Here is a 15,973-nt window from a genome sequence, read left to right as displayed (position 1 = left end):
GGATGAAGACACACATTCACATAATGGTATCTATCGTGTTTACGTTTACTATAAAACCACTTGAATGAATACAGTGTTCTAGCTAGCAATATATGAAAGGGCGCTGTACCATACCCCAGTTTTGTGTCCTAATTCATTGCCGTAAAAAAATGTCATGTCATGTCATGTCATAGGGTTTTACGTGCACATTCAGAACAAGCTGTTGTAGCGCACGCCTGTCGTGGGCACAAGAGCCGGCCTTGGCCGGCTCCTCCGTCCATGACAGGAAAGGTGGGAGGAGGGGAGAGGAGGGACCGCCTGCACTAGCAGGTGCAAGGGAGCACCAGCAGCCCGATCAAATCGGTAGCAGGCGTGTTGGGGTGGGGGTGGTGCTATGGAATTTGAATGGAGCAGTTAAACGCCAAAGAGAAAAGGGTGCGCAATTTTGATTGAGGGAATTTGGCGCAATTTTGAACGGTCGGTCGAAAGGTAAATGGCCAAGCTAATATAGGTTTTGATATTAGTGAATCGAGAGTAGCTGTGGTGTCTCCCTAGGTTGCCCCAAAAAATGAATATATATTTGTTTTTATAATAAAACACTTGCGTTCCTCTGAATGCATATACAGCGTTATCACGGGTCTGAATTCAATTAAGAAACGCTTGACAATATCTCGTTTTGTCACAGGTGTGAAAGTCCACCAATGGTACCATGGCAAACTTTCTTTCCTTTTGTTAGTGGTTACGACTGCAGACGGGCAGCCAGCCAGTCGTATCAAGCTTGATTCCATGGGCAGTCATCTTCACCCTGTCGCAGACACAACCACAAATAACGTAACTACTAATTGTTGGCACCAAAAAATATTGCCATTGTGTACATCCCTGCCGCCTGTACTGATCAACTTCAGCCATTGGATTTAACAGTGAACCGAATTTTTAAAGATGAAGAACTAAAACATGCTAAAACGTGTTTCCATGCGTGGTATTCGAGTGAAGTGATGAAAAAAATTGATAAAAATGACGAAGTGTCCGAGGATGAACACCGAGTTCATACTGTGAATGTTGACATCAAAACGAGCATTGTGAAACCCATTCATGCCTAGTGGGTTATCGAAGTCTGTGAGATTGTCTCCAAGAAGAAGGATCTGATTCGAAGTGGTTTCCGCAAAGCCGGTGTAAAAGGAACGCGGTTCCTAGGAACAGTAGTCCTATCGGACCTCCATAGCTTAGGAACCATAGTCCTACCCGGACTTTCATTCCTGGTTTATTTTAAAGTTGTTTTTATCCTAGGACTTGTATTCCTACCGGACTTAAATTCCTTCTACAGCAGTGACAGAAATACTAGTCCGGCAAATTAGATGTCCATTTATTATACTCTGCAATTTGCACGAGCTGCCAGAAAGACACGAGAAAAAAAGTGAGGTTTTGGCAGCCTTCCCTCGTAGTGTGACGGATAATTGTACGAGTCCCTTAAGATTATTGTGGGTTCAAATCTCCATGTCAAAAAATAATTTTTTACGTCATAGACGTACTAGTTGGGGAAAAGGGTCTCTATTATAATACCTGGCCGTTAGGAACATCATAAGCGTTCGATACTGGGTGGAGGTGTGAGTGGGGGTGGGGGGTGGGGGGTGGGGGGGGGGGGGGTTGGTGGGGGGGGGGGGGGGGGGGGGGTGGGGGGGGGTCACGTCACTCCCACGGGGGGGGGGGGGGGGGGGGCAATGGACACGTTCAGGCAAAATGAGCTGACCTAAAATCTTCACCATGCATTTCCATAATTTTACTCACAATATTAGTTGTAATCCATGTAAAAATGCAGACTGATTTGTTTGGAATCCTATTTAGTGTCTTGGTAGTAATACGAATATATATATACTTTGTGTTCCAGATTTGGACATTTTCGTTTCATTCGGGCAATAATGATCAGCATGCCTCCCCCACCCCTTCTCCCAAAAAGGGAGTCTGAATGCCTATTGCGACCAAAACTGTCAGGTGTAAACTGTCATGAGTAGTTAGTCTGTTTAAAAGGAACTTTGTAAATTATGTGTGCATATTATTAACAGTATGATATTGTTCTATGATTAGTTTTGTTTTAATCGGTCCAGTAGCCCATTGAGCCGCTAAAACCCACTCTTAGTCATTGATATTTCTATTAATTGATGAACATTAATAAAAAACATTTAACATGTGTGTTTATCGATGGTATGGTTTGTTGGGACTAAGATATCATAGAGGCTAGAGTCTGATATGTCATATGTTAGACCAAATTAATTTTTAAAATGAGCAAAATTGACAAAGCAGGCATATGTTCAATAAACTATGCAGGGGAGAGGTCAAGAAATGTGCTTTGAAGAGGGGTGTTTAGAACACGCCACCCCACCCCCACACCCTATGTACACGCGCCTGCAACATTATTGACAGAAAGGCACACACTTTCAAAGATTGACAATGACAATATTCAATGTTTATTCCATGTACGTACTAATATATCGTTCATCAATTACTGTATTACATGCATTGTTTTGTGTCTTTGTAATAAATTTGAATAGTTAAATTTCTTTCTTTTTTTTTTTTTTTTTTTTTTTTATTTCTTTGATCACGAGTCATCCCTGGGGCGGATCTAGAGGGGCACCTTGGACCCCCCACCCCCCCCCCCCCTCAAATTTGAGAAGTGAACCGTGTGTAATTTTTCAATAGTGCCTTTTCATAATGTTATGGTGTCCTTTTTGTCTTGGACCCCCCCACCCCCCGTCAGAAAAGCTGGATCCGCCCCTGCATCCGTGTTCATTTGCATGTTGCTGAATACTAGTACTTGCAAGTTGTCATCTACAACAATTAATTGGTCACAGTCTGTTGGGTTTAATTTTTCACGGGATCCTAAAATTCGCGCTAAATGTCTTTGCGCGAATAGCGCGAAAATTAACTTCCCGCGAAAATAAAGTATTTTACAGTACATTATATAAGTATTTATTTATAAGTACAATTCCATCTCAGTTTTTTGTGTGCTGAAAAACCGCATTTGGTTCTAATATGGGTCCGAACAGGTGGTTCTTTACCCAATTCACTCCGGCTGTCTCTTCCGCTATAGGTATGACTATACCAAATGAAATCCCATAGGCGACCATGTTAACGTTTGTGTTTAAAAACACTATATGCAATATATCAATCAAACTATGACCCATAAATATCAGTACTACAACCCCTACCTCAAAGTATAAACTGAATGGAATGGAATGTTTAACGTGTACATTCAGAGCAAGCGGTTGTAGCGCACGCCTGTCCTGGGCACAGGTGCCGGCCTCGACCGTTTCCTCCGTGCAAGACAGGAATGGTGTAGGGGGGGGGGGGGGGGGGGACCGCCTGCACTGGCAGGTGCAAGGGAGCACCAGCAGTCCGACCGTAGCCGGAACAGGCGGAAGGCTGTATGGTGCTATGAAATTTGGAATGTCCCACAGGATTAAAGGAATATTGTCACGGATTTAATGTCCTTATTTCTCTAAAAATGGATAATAACTAAAAATTACATTAATTGTTGGAAACCAAATCTAGCTATTGCATCACCGTAACTGAACCACGATGGAGTGAAATCCATGTCAACACTCTCGGCAATTTTAGTTTTTGAACTATGGACCATTGCCATAATTCAATTATTTTTACAAAATGCCATTAATAAATGGAGTATGGTGGTTATGAAGATGGTTGAATAAAGTACATTTAGGGACAAATCAAATTATTTTTGTTTAGGTAATACTTTATTAGACCATTAAATAGGTCAGTGGTCTGTGACAACATGCCTTTAAGCCAAAGAGAATGGGTGCGCATTTTTGATGAAGGAATTTAAAAAGAGTAACGTTTCTTTTATTTAACGACGCCACTAGAGCACATTGATTTTTTTATCTTATCATCAGCTATTGGACGTCAAACATATGGTCATTCTGACACTGTTTTTTTTTTAGAGGAAACCCGCTGTCGCCACATAGGCTACTCTTTTACGACAGGCAGCAAGATATCTTTTATTTGCGCTTCCCACAGGCAGGATAGCACAAACCATGGCCTTTGTTGAACCAGTTATGGATCACTGATCGGTGCAAGTGGTTTACACCTACCCACTGAGCATTGCGGAGCACTCTCAGGGTTTGGAGTCGGCATCTGAATTAAAAATCCCATGCGTCGACTGGGATCCGAACCCAGTACCTACCAGCCTGTAGAACGATGGCCTAGCCACGACGCCACCGAGGCCGGTATGAAGGAATTTAGGCGCAATTTTGAACGGTCAATCTAAATGGAAAGATGCTGTACTACGTATAGGTTTGGAATTTAGTAGGCCGAGAGTAACTCGTTAATTGGAGTATTAACTGAAGAAAATGGTACCTTTCATAGCTCATTTTCGCTATAACCCCTAGTTTCGCACAACAGTTTAGTACGGTGTTTTTTTACAGGTACCCCATACATGTCCCAAGCACAAGGCTACTTGACACAGTGGTACTAGATGAACTAAAATTGCATACATTTTTAGCCGAGATGAAACTAATTTTGTTTTACAATCAACACACTCACGTTTATAACCAATCACAATACTTGTGGTGTTAAATTCTCTATCAAACGTTTGGTGCAACTCGAACTTTGACCCGCCGGAAATTATTTGGTTTAGTGCTACCAAAACACCCTTGTCCCAAAACGTCAATGCTCAATATTACAAAATAACATGGACAAAATCCAGCCTGAAGGTTTACCATAAAAAAATAATAATTGTTTTAATTCTTCCCCAATTACTAGAAGTGAATATGTGAACAACAATATGTCACAATTAGGAACTATAGTGGACCGTCATCAATTAATTCTCACCCGGAAGTAAACTGTGTAGCGAAACCTATGTTAATTTTTTTTACGCTGTACTTTTCAGTTGAGAACACTCCCTAAAATTAGTAGTCTCGACAGTGTTGTATTTTTTTACAGAATATATTCTAACTTAGAAATTGTATTGAACTGCATGGAGTAATTAATGGTGGCGTGGAACCTTAAGTTCCATGTTCTTTTAGTGAACCATCCATATCATCTTTGGTATCATATTACATGTATATAATTAAAATATCACACAAAAGAATAAGTTTATTATTCGTGGTGTTGTTACTTGCTGCAGCAGCTTTTAATATAGTTCCATTTAGGAAATAGTTCCTAATTAAAATAGCAATACAAATTATGAAACGCCTTATGAAATGTATGACGATTACAATGTCATGTAGTTTGACCTTTGCAGAATATAAATAATTTTTTTAATTGGATTGAAGTTACTTGTTATTTTTAGGACTAACTGCAGTGTCGTGTGTAGGAATTTCTGCAGGGGGGGGGGGGGGCGGTCGGGGGCGGGCTACACTGCTGAGTTAATGACATTTTATGTTACTATATGCACAATAATTTTATTGCGTCTACCCCCAACCCCCACCCCACTCCCGGAACAAATATAACGTGTTCTCCCAGTTCAGATATCTCTCTACAACCATGTACTGCCCTGCTACGTAGATATATTTCTAAGTGTTGGTTCTCGGACTGCACGTGCAGTATCAGCACATCTCACTGAAGTTTTGGGTCTGCTAGTACCACTGACAGGTGTGTTTATGACAGTCTGGGAGTCTACTTTAGTCTGAATGGGTGTAATTTTTCTATATATTGGACTCTACCGTGTCGACAATGGACTGATCCATCAATTAACTCCACCCGTTCCTTCTTTAAGTGCAGTTTCAGGGCAGTTTCTCCCGTGCAAAGCCAGAACCTAGTAACTCACCTTTTGCTTGTTTTGAGAAAACCAAAGAAAACATCATTTGTGAATATTAATATCTATTCTATTCATGGAGATGTACTTACTGCTTAATATATATCCACTAAGGTTCACAATTCTCACCAATAATTAATCGGACTTAATTACCATTATTTTGGTGGGAAAATGAGTTACTAGGTTTTGGCATGGCAAATGCTAAAGAACTTCATATATATTACCAAGGCAAAACCTAGTATGAAAATTACTCATTTATTTTCCAATAAATGTGTGTACAAATGGCAGGGAAATATGACATAGCTTCAATAAGGCATTGAGACCTGCAAGAAAATGCACTTGTCTCATGAATTGGAGTGTTGTTTGAAATTAACGATCGAAGTACTAGCCCCCTAGTACAATCAAATTAATGACATATAATCATGATTTAATGTTTAACTTTCTTACTACAATGAACAATGCATGTAATAGTAACAGTTTTGAAATCTACAATAGTTGAAAAGTGGTCAAGTGGTTTATAAACCCCACAGACAACAAAGATGCCTCTGCCCGGACTAGTCTGTGAGGTCAATTAATTACTATTTTAGCGTATGGAATTTGACAGGTCACTGACGTCTCTCTCGGGTATATCCAACCAGAAGAGTTTCTTTGCGGCGGGGGCAACACGTAACAAATGGAGTATTCCCGTCTTCTTGGATTTGGGAATGCCACGTGGTTCTGCCCTTTTGGATGGAAATTGACCTGTCACATCAAACTTCGCCTCAAGGAAGTCAACTTCTGTGTATGGGTCATCGAAGTCCTCCTTGTACTTCATTGTACGCCTACCCTTGAAGAATTTGACCTCACACACCTTTCCCAACAGCAGCATCTTTGTCTTCTTTCCGCTACGGGCGCGTTGTTCCCCGCTGAATTCATAGAAATCCATGTACTCCAAAAGAATGGGCTTTATTGTCTTGGAGGATGTTTGGCATAGATACACGAAGTCGTCAAAGGTAAATATATTCTCAGCCTGTTTCATTTGTTTCCCAAAAGACCCATGAATGGAATCTGCCTTCATGTAAGTGTGCCTCTTTTGTAGGTTTTTGATAACCACTTGCTGCGGGTCCCAAACTGCATTCACACATTGTGCGAGAGCTGTGTATAATGTCCAGTTCTTATTTTGCCCCCTCCCCCAATTATCAACCCAGAATAGGAGGTTAGGGGATGCATCCTTCATAATGCACTACCAGACTTTCCCTCATGCCACACCACATAATCTGGTTCATGATCAGCTCCCATTCGGGCAAAGGTCTCATTGAAAACAATGAGGTGGCTCACAAAGAAGCTCTCTTTAGTGGAAAGTTTAGGCATATCAACGACATACATATTAAAAACATCAGGAAACTCCTTCTGGTATTCAATTCGAGCTTTTTCGGACAGGTATTTTTCACCAAAAATGATGTTTTAAAACCAATCCCAATCCGGCAAACCATCGAATAGGCCTCACTAAGCCTTCCTTGGGTGATTATTAATTGTTTATATACTAAAACGCTACTAGAATGGTCAGAGATGGGGTCTAGTATCTAGTGTGCCACCCGAAAATCGAAGCAACACTGCAATAAACTTGAGTTGATTTGGTAATTTTTCTCCGACATGTCATAGTATTTGCTTACTCACCTAATGTTTTTCAGGGCCATGGCCAGTAATTGCTTTCCTCTCCTTGTCCAGGCCATTCTTTATTGTGATTATCCCGTAATAAAGACACTAGTAAACGATTTATTTACTGAAATGTTATCACTTTCATGGGCGCAGCCATCTTGTTTTGGGCTTCAAAGCTGACATCTGATTGGTTAGTTGAGATACTAGGTTTTACTGTGGCATCCTAGAACAATGGTGGAGTTGCTAGGTTTTGCCATGGTAATAACTTCGTAATGAAGGAAAATATTGCATACACAATACACTAAAGGGAAGTCATATACCTAGTAACTCCAAAAATAATATCAACTCAATTTTGATAAAAAAAAAAATGAGTTACTAGGTTCTGGCTTTGCACGGGAGAATTTAAGGGCAGTTTAGAGGCGTTGTGGAGGCGTCCCGTCATTCCTATACTATGCTGAAGTGTCCTGGTAGTTCCACACACCTAATTTGTGATTGGCTGTTGTGTTTTGGACTGAGCCACTACGACTGCTGAGTCTTAAAGGGACATTCCCGAGTTTGCTGCATTGTAAGATGTTCCCGACTAATAAAATATTTCTACGATTAAACTTACATATTAAATATATTTTCTTGTTTAGAATATCAGTGTCTGTATATTCAATGTGTTTCTGATTGTCTTAATATTTAGAAAAAGCCCAAACTGGATTTTGTCTTCAAATAATTTCGTACGTATGAAAAAATTATATTTCGGAAATAAAATGAAATTTAACCTAGTACAAATATTAAAACAACCAGAAACGCGTTTAATATACAGCCACTAATATTTTATGTAGAAAAATATATTTTATATGTAATTACAATCTTTGTTAGTCGATAACATCTTAAAAAGTGCAGCAAACTCAGGAATATCCCTTTAATACGATGCAGTCAATACACGTTATCCTAGCCAGTACATCTTATATTATAACAGAATGTTTACACAATGAATATCAAAGTCGCGGGTTTAACTGACCTCGAAAATGTAAGGGACCCGTCACCACAACTACCACCACCCCACTCACCCCCACCCCATCTCACCCCCACTACCCCTAAGGAATATAAAATTGCCTTGTCTACTACACGCAACCCTTAACCTTCTTTCATTCATCCAAATTATAATAATCTTTATTAGTAAATGTCAAGTTTAAATATAACAGGACACACTATAAATAAAATTAAATGTTGTTACAATAAATCGAACATCTATTACAATTATTTTCCACATGTATCCGTATTTTACAAAACATAAGTTAATATATATTAATTATTCAATTACAAAATATTTTTTTAGAATAAACATAGGATTTTTACATTTGAACAGTTCAACAACTATATCAATTTATACGTAGAAGGTCTAAACCAGCAATAGCGTTTTATACATACATGTACATATTTTATTCTTATATCACTAACTGCAGAACAATAGAACTACTAAATGATATACATCTTCAACACTTCCACTATTACATAACAAACAAACTCTCTCAGCTGTATTAATATTTCTATATCGGCCAGTTTCAATTGCTAAGTTATGTGCAGATAGTCTTAATTTAGTAATACATACTATATACATATTTGGGATTAATTTAATCAAGTAATGCGGAATATATTATTTTAAACTATCAGCCAAGAATTTGTACAAAGTGGACCATTTCGCAGATTTATTCAGCTGATGGGAAAAAGTTTCTGCCTCCTTGATAAAATATCCTCCGCCTAATTACTGACAAAAATACGTAGTATTTCTACCAAGATGTTCTTGATTATTCCTTTATGTATCCAAGGCCTAATTGATGTAATAATGTCATAATAGATGTGACCCACTTATTATTTTGTATACAAGTATATAGTTTTTATCTCACTATAAATTATATGAAGAAATCAATGTTAGCCAATATTTAATCATACGATAATTTGGGGTGGGATTTAGCTCGGTCGGTTGGGTGCTCACTTGAGGTGTTTACATCGCAGGGTCGAACCACCTCGGTGGATTCATTCAACTGATTGTTTTTCTCTCGTTAAAACCAGTGCACCACATCTGGTCAACGGCCGTGGTATATATGTGCTTTCCTGTCTGTGGGAAAGTGGAAAAGAATCTGCAAAAACATTTGGGTATGGCGCCATACCTGTTCTACCCTCTGGCAGGAACCCTGATAGCCGATGATTAATTAATCAACAGGCCCGTAGCCAGCATATCGAGGGGGGGGGGGGGGGGGGGGGGGGGGGGGGGGGAGTCGACTATACGCATTTGCTGGGGCCTTTACGATAAGATCTTTCTATGGGGATCAAGGGGCTTGCTCCCTCAAAAACTTTGAAAGCGCTAAAAGCCTAAGACGCGTTTTTCTGGCATCTGAAACGTAAAAAAATTGATATTTTAAAACAATGATTTTCGACTATTTACTACATTCAATCTTTGTATTTTTGTTATTACCGGTAAGGTTATTTTTTTAGTTTCTTTTTAAGATAACGAAATTCAAGCACACAAGTATTGACCCGAGTTACAGCGATTGCTCATTATAACCTTAGTAACAGAAAAAGTACGTGCACCTCAGAACTATGACCAGTTCCTTTAATAATGACTTTATTTATGAACAACAAAACACATTAACGTCTTAAAAATTGTATCTTCACAAATCACTGCCAACACTTCCTACTTCCTTTGTTTTGATTTTGCCAGATTAGTTAGAAATTCTGAATCATGTACACCTCAGCTTTGGTAATGGGAGTGCTAAATGACGAAGACAAGCAAAAATTGTTTTATGGAAGAGTAGTCGGAGTATTATGACGGTAAGAGCTAGACGGACATTAATTTTGGACAGTTATAACGCTCATTATTCATTGATTTTGTACAATACCGAGATTTAAACTGGTTAACATCATCAACCAATACGCCATTGTACAACCATTTTCCCTCATCTATCACTTTACCACGATTCCTAAATACCATATTTTAAAAAATATGTTCACTGTTAGTCCACATTTTTTATTGCAACTGTGTAGTGTTTCTGTTGTATATATGAATTATACAAGTTGACAGTTACGGTCATAAAGTATTCACAATTTCCAGCAGGTATAGATACTACGCACGAAGTATGCGCAATGTATACCTCAGTAACTGTTACGTAGTGTATACTTTGGGCATTTAGTGTACAATTAATGTATTTACTTTACAAGATGAACATGAGTTACGGAAAATTTTGAAAACAATGTTTCATTTGTATTCCTAAAGTAAAATGCTGCCAGTCCTTGCTATTTTGTTGTTAATTTTAATCTAGTATGGAGGCACTTTTCATAGCTGCGATATGAACTACCGTAGGTCAAGGTTTTAACTTACTGGCAGCACTTTTCATAGCTGTGATATGAACTGCCGTAGGTCAGTGTTTTAACTTACTGGCGGCACTTTTCATAGCTGTGATATGAACTGCCGTAGGTCAGTGTTTTAACTTACTGGCAGCACTTTTCATAGCTGTGATATGAACTGCCGTAGGTCAGTGTTTTAACTTACTGGCGGCACTTTTCAACACTGCGATACGAACTGCCGTAGGTCAGTGTTTTAACTTACTGGCGGCACTTTTCAACACTGTGATATGAACTGCCGTAGGTCAGTGTTTTAACTTACTGGCGGCACTTTTCAACACTGCGATACGAACTGCCGTAGGTCAGTGTTTTAACTTACTGGCGGCACTTTTCATAGCTGTGATATGAACTGCCGTAGGTCAGTGTTTTAACTTACTGGCGGCACTTTTCATAGCTGTGATATGAACTGCCGTAGGTCAGTGTTTTAACTTACTGGCGGCACTTTTCATAGCTGTGATATGAACTGCCGTAGGTCAGTGTTTTAACTTACTGGCGGCACTTTTCATAGCTGTGATATGAACTGCCGTAGGTCAGTGTTTTAACTTACTGGCGGCACTTTTCATAGCTGTGATATGAACTGCCGTAGGTCAGTGTTTTAACTTACTGGCGGCACTTTTCATAGCTGTGATATGAACTGCCGTAGGTCAGTGTTTTAACTTACTGGCGGCACTTTTCAACACTGCGATACGAACTGCCGTAGGTCAGTGTTTTAACTTACTGGCGGCACTTTTCATAGCTGTGATACAAACTGCCGTAGGTCAGTGTTTTAACTTACTGGCGGCACTTTTCATAGCTGTGATACAAACTGCCGTAGGTCAGTGTTTTAACTTACTGGCGGCACTTTTCAACACTGTGATATGAACTGCCGTAGGTCAGGGTTTTAACTTACTGGCGGCACTTTTCAACACTGTGATATGAACTGCCGTAGGTCAGTGTTTTAACTTACTGGCGGCACTTTTCATAGCTGTGATACGAACTGCCGTAGGTCAGTGTTTTAACTTACTGGCGGCACTTTTCATAGCTGTGATATGAACTGCCGTAGGTCAGTGTTTTAACTTACTGGCGGCACTTTTCATAGCTGTGATATGAACTGCCGTAGGTCAGTGTTTTAACTTACTGGCGGCACTTTTCATAGCTGTGATATGAACTGCCGTAGGTCAGTGTTTTAACTTACTGGCGGCACTTTTCAACACTGCGATACGAACTGCCGTAGGTCAGTGTTTTAACTTACTGGCGGCACTTTTCATAGCTGTGATACAAACTGCCGTAGGTCAGTGTTTTAACTTACTGGCGGCACTTTTCATAGCTGTGATACAAACTGCCGTAGGTCAGTGTTTTAACTTACTGGCGGCACTTTTCAACACTGTGATATGAACTGCCGTAGGTCAGGGTTTTAACTTACTGGCGGCACTTTTCAACACTGTGATATGAACTGCCGTAGGTCAGTGTTTTAACTTACTGGCGGCACTTTTCATAGCTGTGATACGAACTGCCGTAGGTCAGTGTTTTAACTTACTGGCGGCACTTTTCATAGCTGCGATACGAACTGCCGTAGGTCAGTGTTTTAACTTACTGGCGGCACTTTTCAACACTGTGATATGAACTGCCGTAGGTCAGTGTTTTAACTTCCTGGCGGCACTTTTCAACACTGTGATATGAACTGCCGTAGGTCAGTGTTTTAACTTACTGGCGGCACTTTTCAACACTGCGATATGAACTGCCGTAGGTCAGTGTTTTAACTTACTGGCAGCACTTTTCAACACTGCGATATGAACTGCCGTAGGTCAGGGTTTTAACTTACTGGCAGCACTTTTCAACACTGTGATACGAACTGCCGTAGGTCAGGGCTTTAACTTACTGGCGGCACTTTTCAACACTGCGATATGAACTGCCGTAGGTCAGTGTTTTAACTTACTGGCGGCACTTTTCAACACTGTGATATGAACTGCCGTAGGTCAGTGTTTTAACTTACTGGCGGCACTTTTCAACACTGCGATACGAACTGCCGTAGGTCAGTGTTTTAACTTACTGGCAGCACTTTTCAACACTGTGATATGAACTGCCGTAGGTCAGTGTTTTAACTTACTGGCGGCACTTTTCATAGCTGTGATACAAACTGCCGTAGGTCAGTGTTTTAACTTACTGGCGGCACTTTTCAACACTGTGATATGAACTGCCGTAGGTCAGTGTTTTAACTTACTGGCGGCACTTTTCAACACTGCGATACGAACTGCCGTAGGTCAGTGTTTTAACTTACTGGCGGCACTTTTCATAGCTGTGATACAAACTGCCGTAGGTCAGTGTTTTAACTTACTGGCGGCACTTTTCATAGCTGTGATACAAACTGCCGTAGGTCAGTGTTTTAACTTACTGGCGGCACTTTTCAACACTGTGATATGAACTGCCGTAGGTCAGGGTTTTAACTTACTGGCGGCACTTTTCAACACTGTGATATGAACTGCCGTAGGTCAGTGTTTTAACTTACTGGCGGCACTTTTCATAGCTGTGATACGAACTGCCGTAGGTCAGTGTTTTAACTTACTGGCGGCACTTTTCATAGCTGCGATACGAACTGCCGTAGGTCAGTGTTTTAACTTACTGGCGGCACTTTTCAACACTGTGATATGAACTGCCGTAGGTCAGTGTTTTAACTTCCTGGCGGCACTTTTCAACACTGTGATATGAACTGCCGTAGGTCAGTGTTTTAACTTACTGGCGGCACTTTTCAACACTGCGATATGAACTGCCGTAGGTCAGTGTTTTAACTTACTGGCAGCACTTTTCAACACTGCGATATGAACTGCCGTAGGTCAGGGTTTTAACTTACTGGCAGCACTTTTCAACACTGTGATACGAACTGCCGTAGGTCAGGGCTTTAACTTACTGGCGGCACTTTTCAACACTGCGATATGAACTGCCGTAGGTCAGTGTTTTAACTTACTGGCGGCACTTTTCAACACTGTGATATGAACTGCCGTAGGTCAGTGTTTTAACTTACTGGCGGCACTTTTCAACACTGCGATACGAACTGCCGTAGGTCAGTGTTTTAACTTACTGGCAGCACTTTTCAACACTGTGATATGAACTGCCGTAGGTCAGTGTTTTAACTTACTGGCGGCACTTTTCATAGCTGTGATACAAACTGCCGTAGGTCAGTGTTTTAACTTACTGGCGGCACTTTTCAACACTGTGATATGAACTGCCGTAGGTCAGTGTTTTAACTTACTGGCGGCACTTTTCAACACTGTGATATGAACTGCCGTAGGTCAGTGTTTTAACTTACTGGCAGCACTTTTCAACACTGTGATATGAACTGCCGTAGGTCAGTGTACTTACTGGCAGCACTTTTCAACACTGTGATATGAACTGCCGTAGGTCAGTGTTTTAACTTACTGGCAGCACTTTTCAACACTGTGATATGAACTGCCGTAGGTCAGTGTTTTAACTTACTGGCAGCACTTTTCAACACTGTGATACGAACTGCCGTAGGTCAGGGCTTTAACTTACTGGCAGCACTTTTCAACACTGTGATACGAACTGCCGTAGGTCAGGGCTTTAACTTACTGGCAGCACTTTTCAACACTGTGATATGAACTGCCGTAGGTCAGGGCTTTAACTTACTGGCAGCACTTTTCAACACTGTGATACGAACTGCCGTAGGTCAGGGCTTTAACTTACTGGCAGCACTTTTCAACACTGTGATATGAACTGCCGTAGGTCAGGAAGGAAGGAAATGTTTTATTGTATTTACGGTTATATGGCATCAGACAGATATTGAGGGAGGAAACCCGCTGTCGCCACTTCATGGGCTACTCTTTTCGACCAGCAGCAAGTGATCTTTTATATGCACCATCCCACAGACAGGATAGTACATACCACGGCCTTTGTTATACCAGTTGTGGAGCACTGGCTGGAACAATAAATAGCCCAATGGGTCCACCGACGGGGATCGATCCCAGACCGACCGCGCATCGAGTGAACGCTTTACCACTGGGCTACGTCCCGCCCCTACCGTAGGTCAGGGCTTTAACTTCCTGGCGGCACTTTTCAACACTGTGATACGAACTGCCGTAGGTCAGGGTTTTAACTTCCTGGCGGCACTTTTCAACACTGCGATACGAACTGCCGTAGGTCAGGGCTTTAACTTACTGGCGGCACTTTTCATAGCTGTGATACGAACTGCCGTAGGTCAGGGTTTTAACTTACTGGCAGCACTTTTCATAGCTGTGATATGAACTGCCGTAGGTCAGGGTTTTAACTTCCTGGCGGCACTTTTCAACACTGTGATACGAACTGCCGTAGGTCAGGGCTTTAACTTACTGGCGGCACTTTTCATAGCTGTGATACAAACTGCCGTAGGTCAGGGCTTTAACTTACCGGCGGCACTTTTCATAGCTGTGATACGAACTGCCGTAGGTCAGGGCTTTAACTTCCTGGCGGCACTTTTCATAGCTGTGATACAAACTGCCGTAGGTCAGGGCTTTAACTTCCTGGCGGCACTTTTCAACACTGTGATACGAACTGCCGTAGGTCAGGGCTTTAACTTACTGGCGGCACTTTTCATAGCTGTGATACAAACTGCCGTAGGTCAGGGCTTTAACTTACTGGCGGCACTTTTCATAGCTGTGATACGAACTGCCGTAGGTCAGGGCTTTAACTTACTGGCGGCACTTTTCATAGCTGTGATACGAACTGCCGTAGGTCAGGGCTTATACCAATGGCAGTTTATACTGCTCGATTAATGAAGGAAGTAAGGACCACACAGATATTGAGGGAGAAAACCCGCTGTCGCCACTTCATGGACTACTCTTTTGGATTAGCAGAAAGGGATCTTTTATATGCACCATCCCATGCAAATTGAGTTTTACCAGTGACGCAAAGTATATTCTTATGGTGACATGTAGCTTACAACTCGTGCTCGATAAAGTGCATATTGCAAAGATTCATCACTGGACATAGATGCTGTTATTTGCACATTAAACAAACCATTACCAACATCATAGAGTAAACGCATTTTGCTTCAGAAAGGTTTCAAAGGTGATACTTTAAAAGTATGTCCAACTAAATGGTTAGACTTGGGGAATCCCCAAATTTTCTGACACATTAATGCTGGTTTTAGTGTTGCAACTGGATTTGATTAGCCAATCATATTTGAATTAGAATTTTATTTTAAGGTGTTTGTACCTTGTTATTATATTT

This window comes from Gigantopelta aegis, chromosome 15, assembly GCF_016097555.1.
Source record: "Gigantopelta aegis isolate Gae_Host chromosome 15, Gae_host_genome, whole genome shotgun sequence".
Classification (NCBI taxonomy): Eukaryota; Metazoa; Mollusca; class Gastropoda; order Neomphalida; family Peltospiridae; genus Gigantopelta; species Gigantopelta aegis.
The sequence above is the reverse complement of the archived record's forward strand: the minus strand, read 5'-3'. Positions refer to the sequence as shown.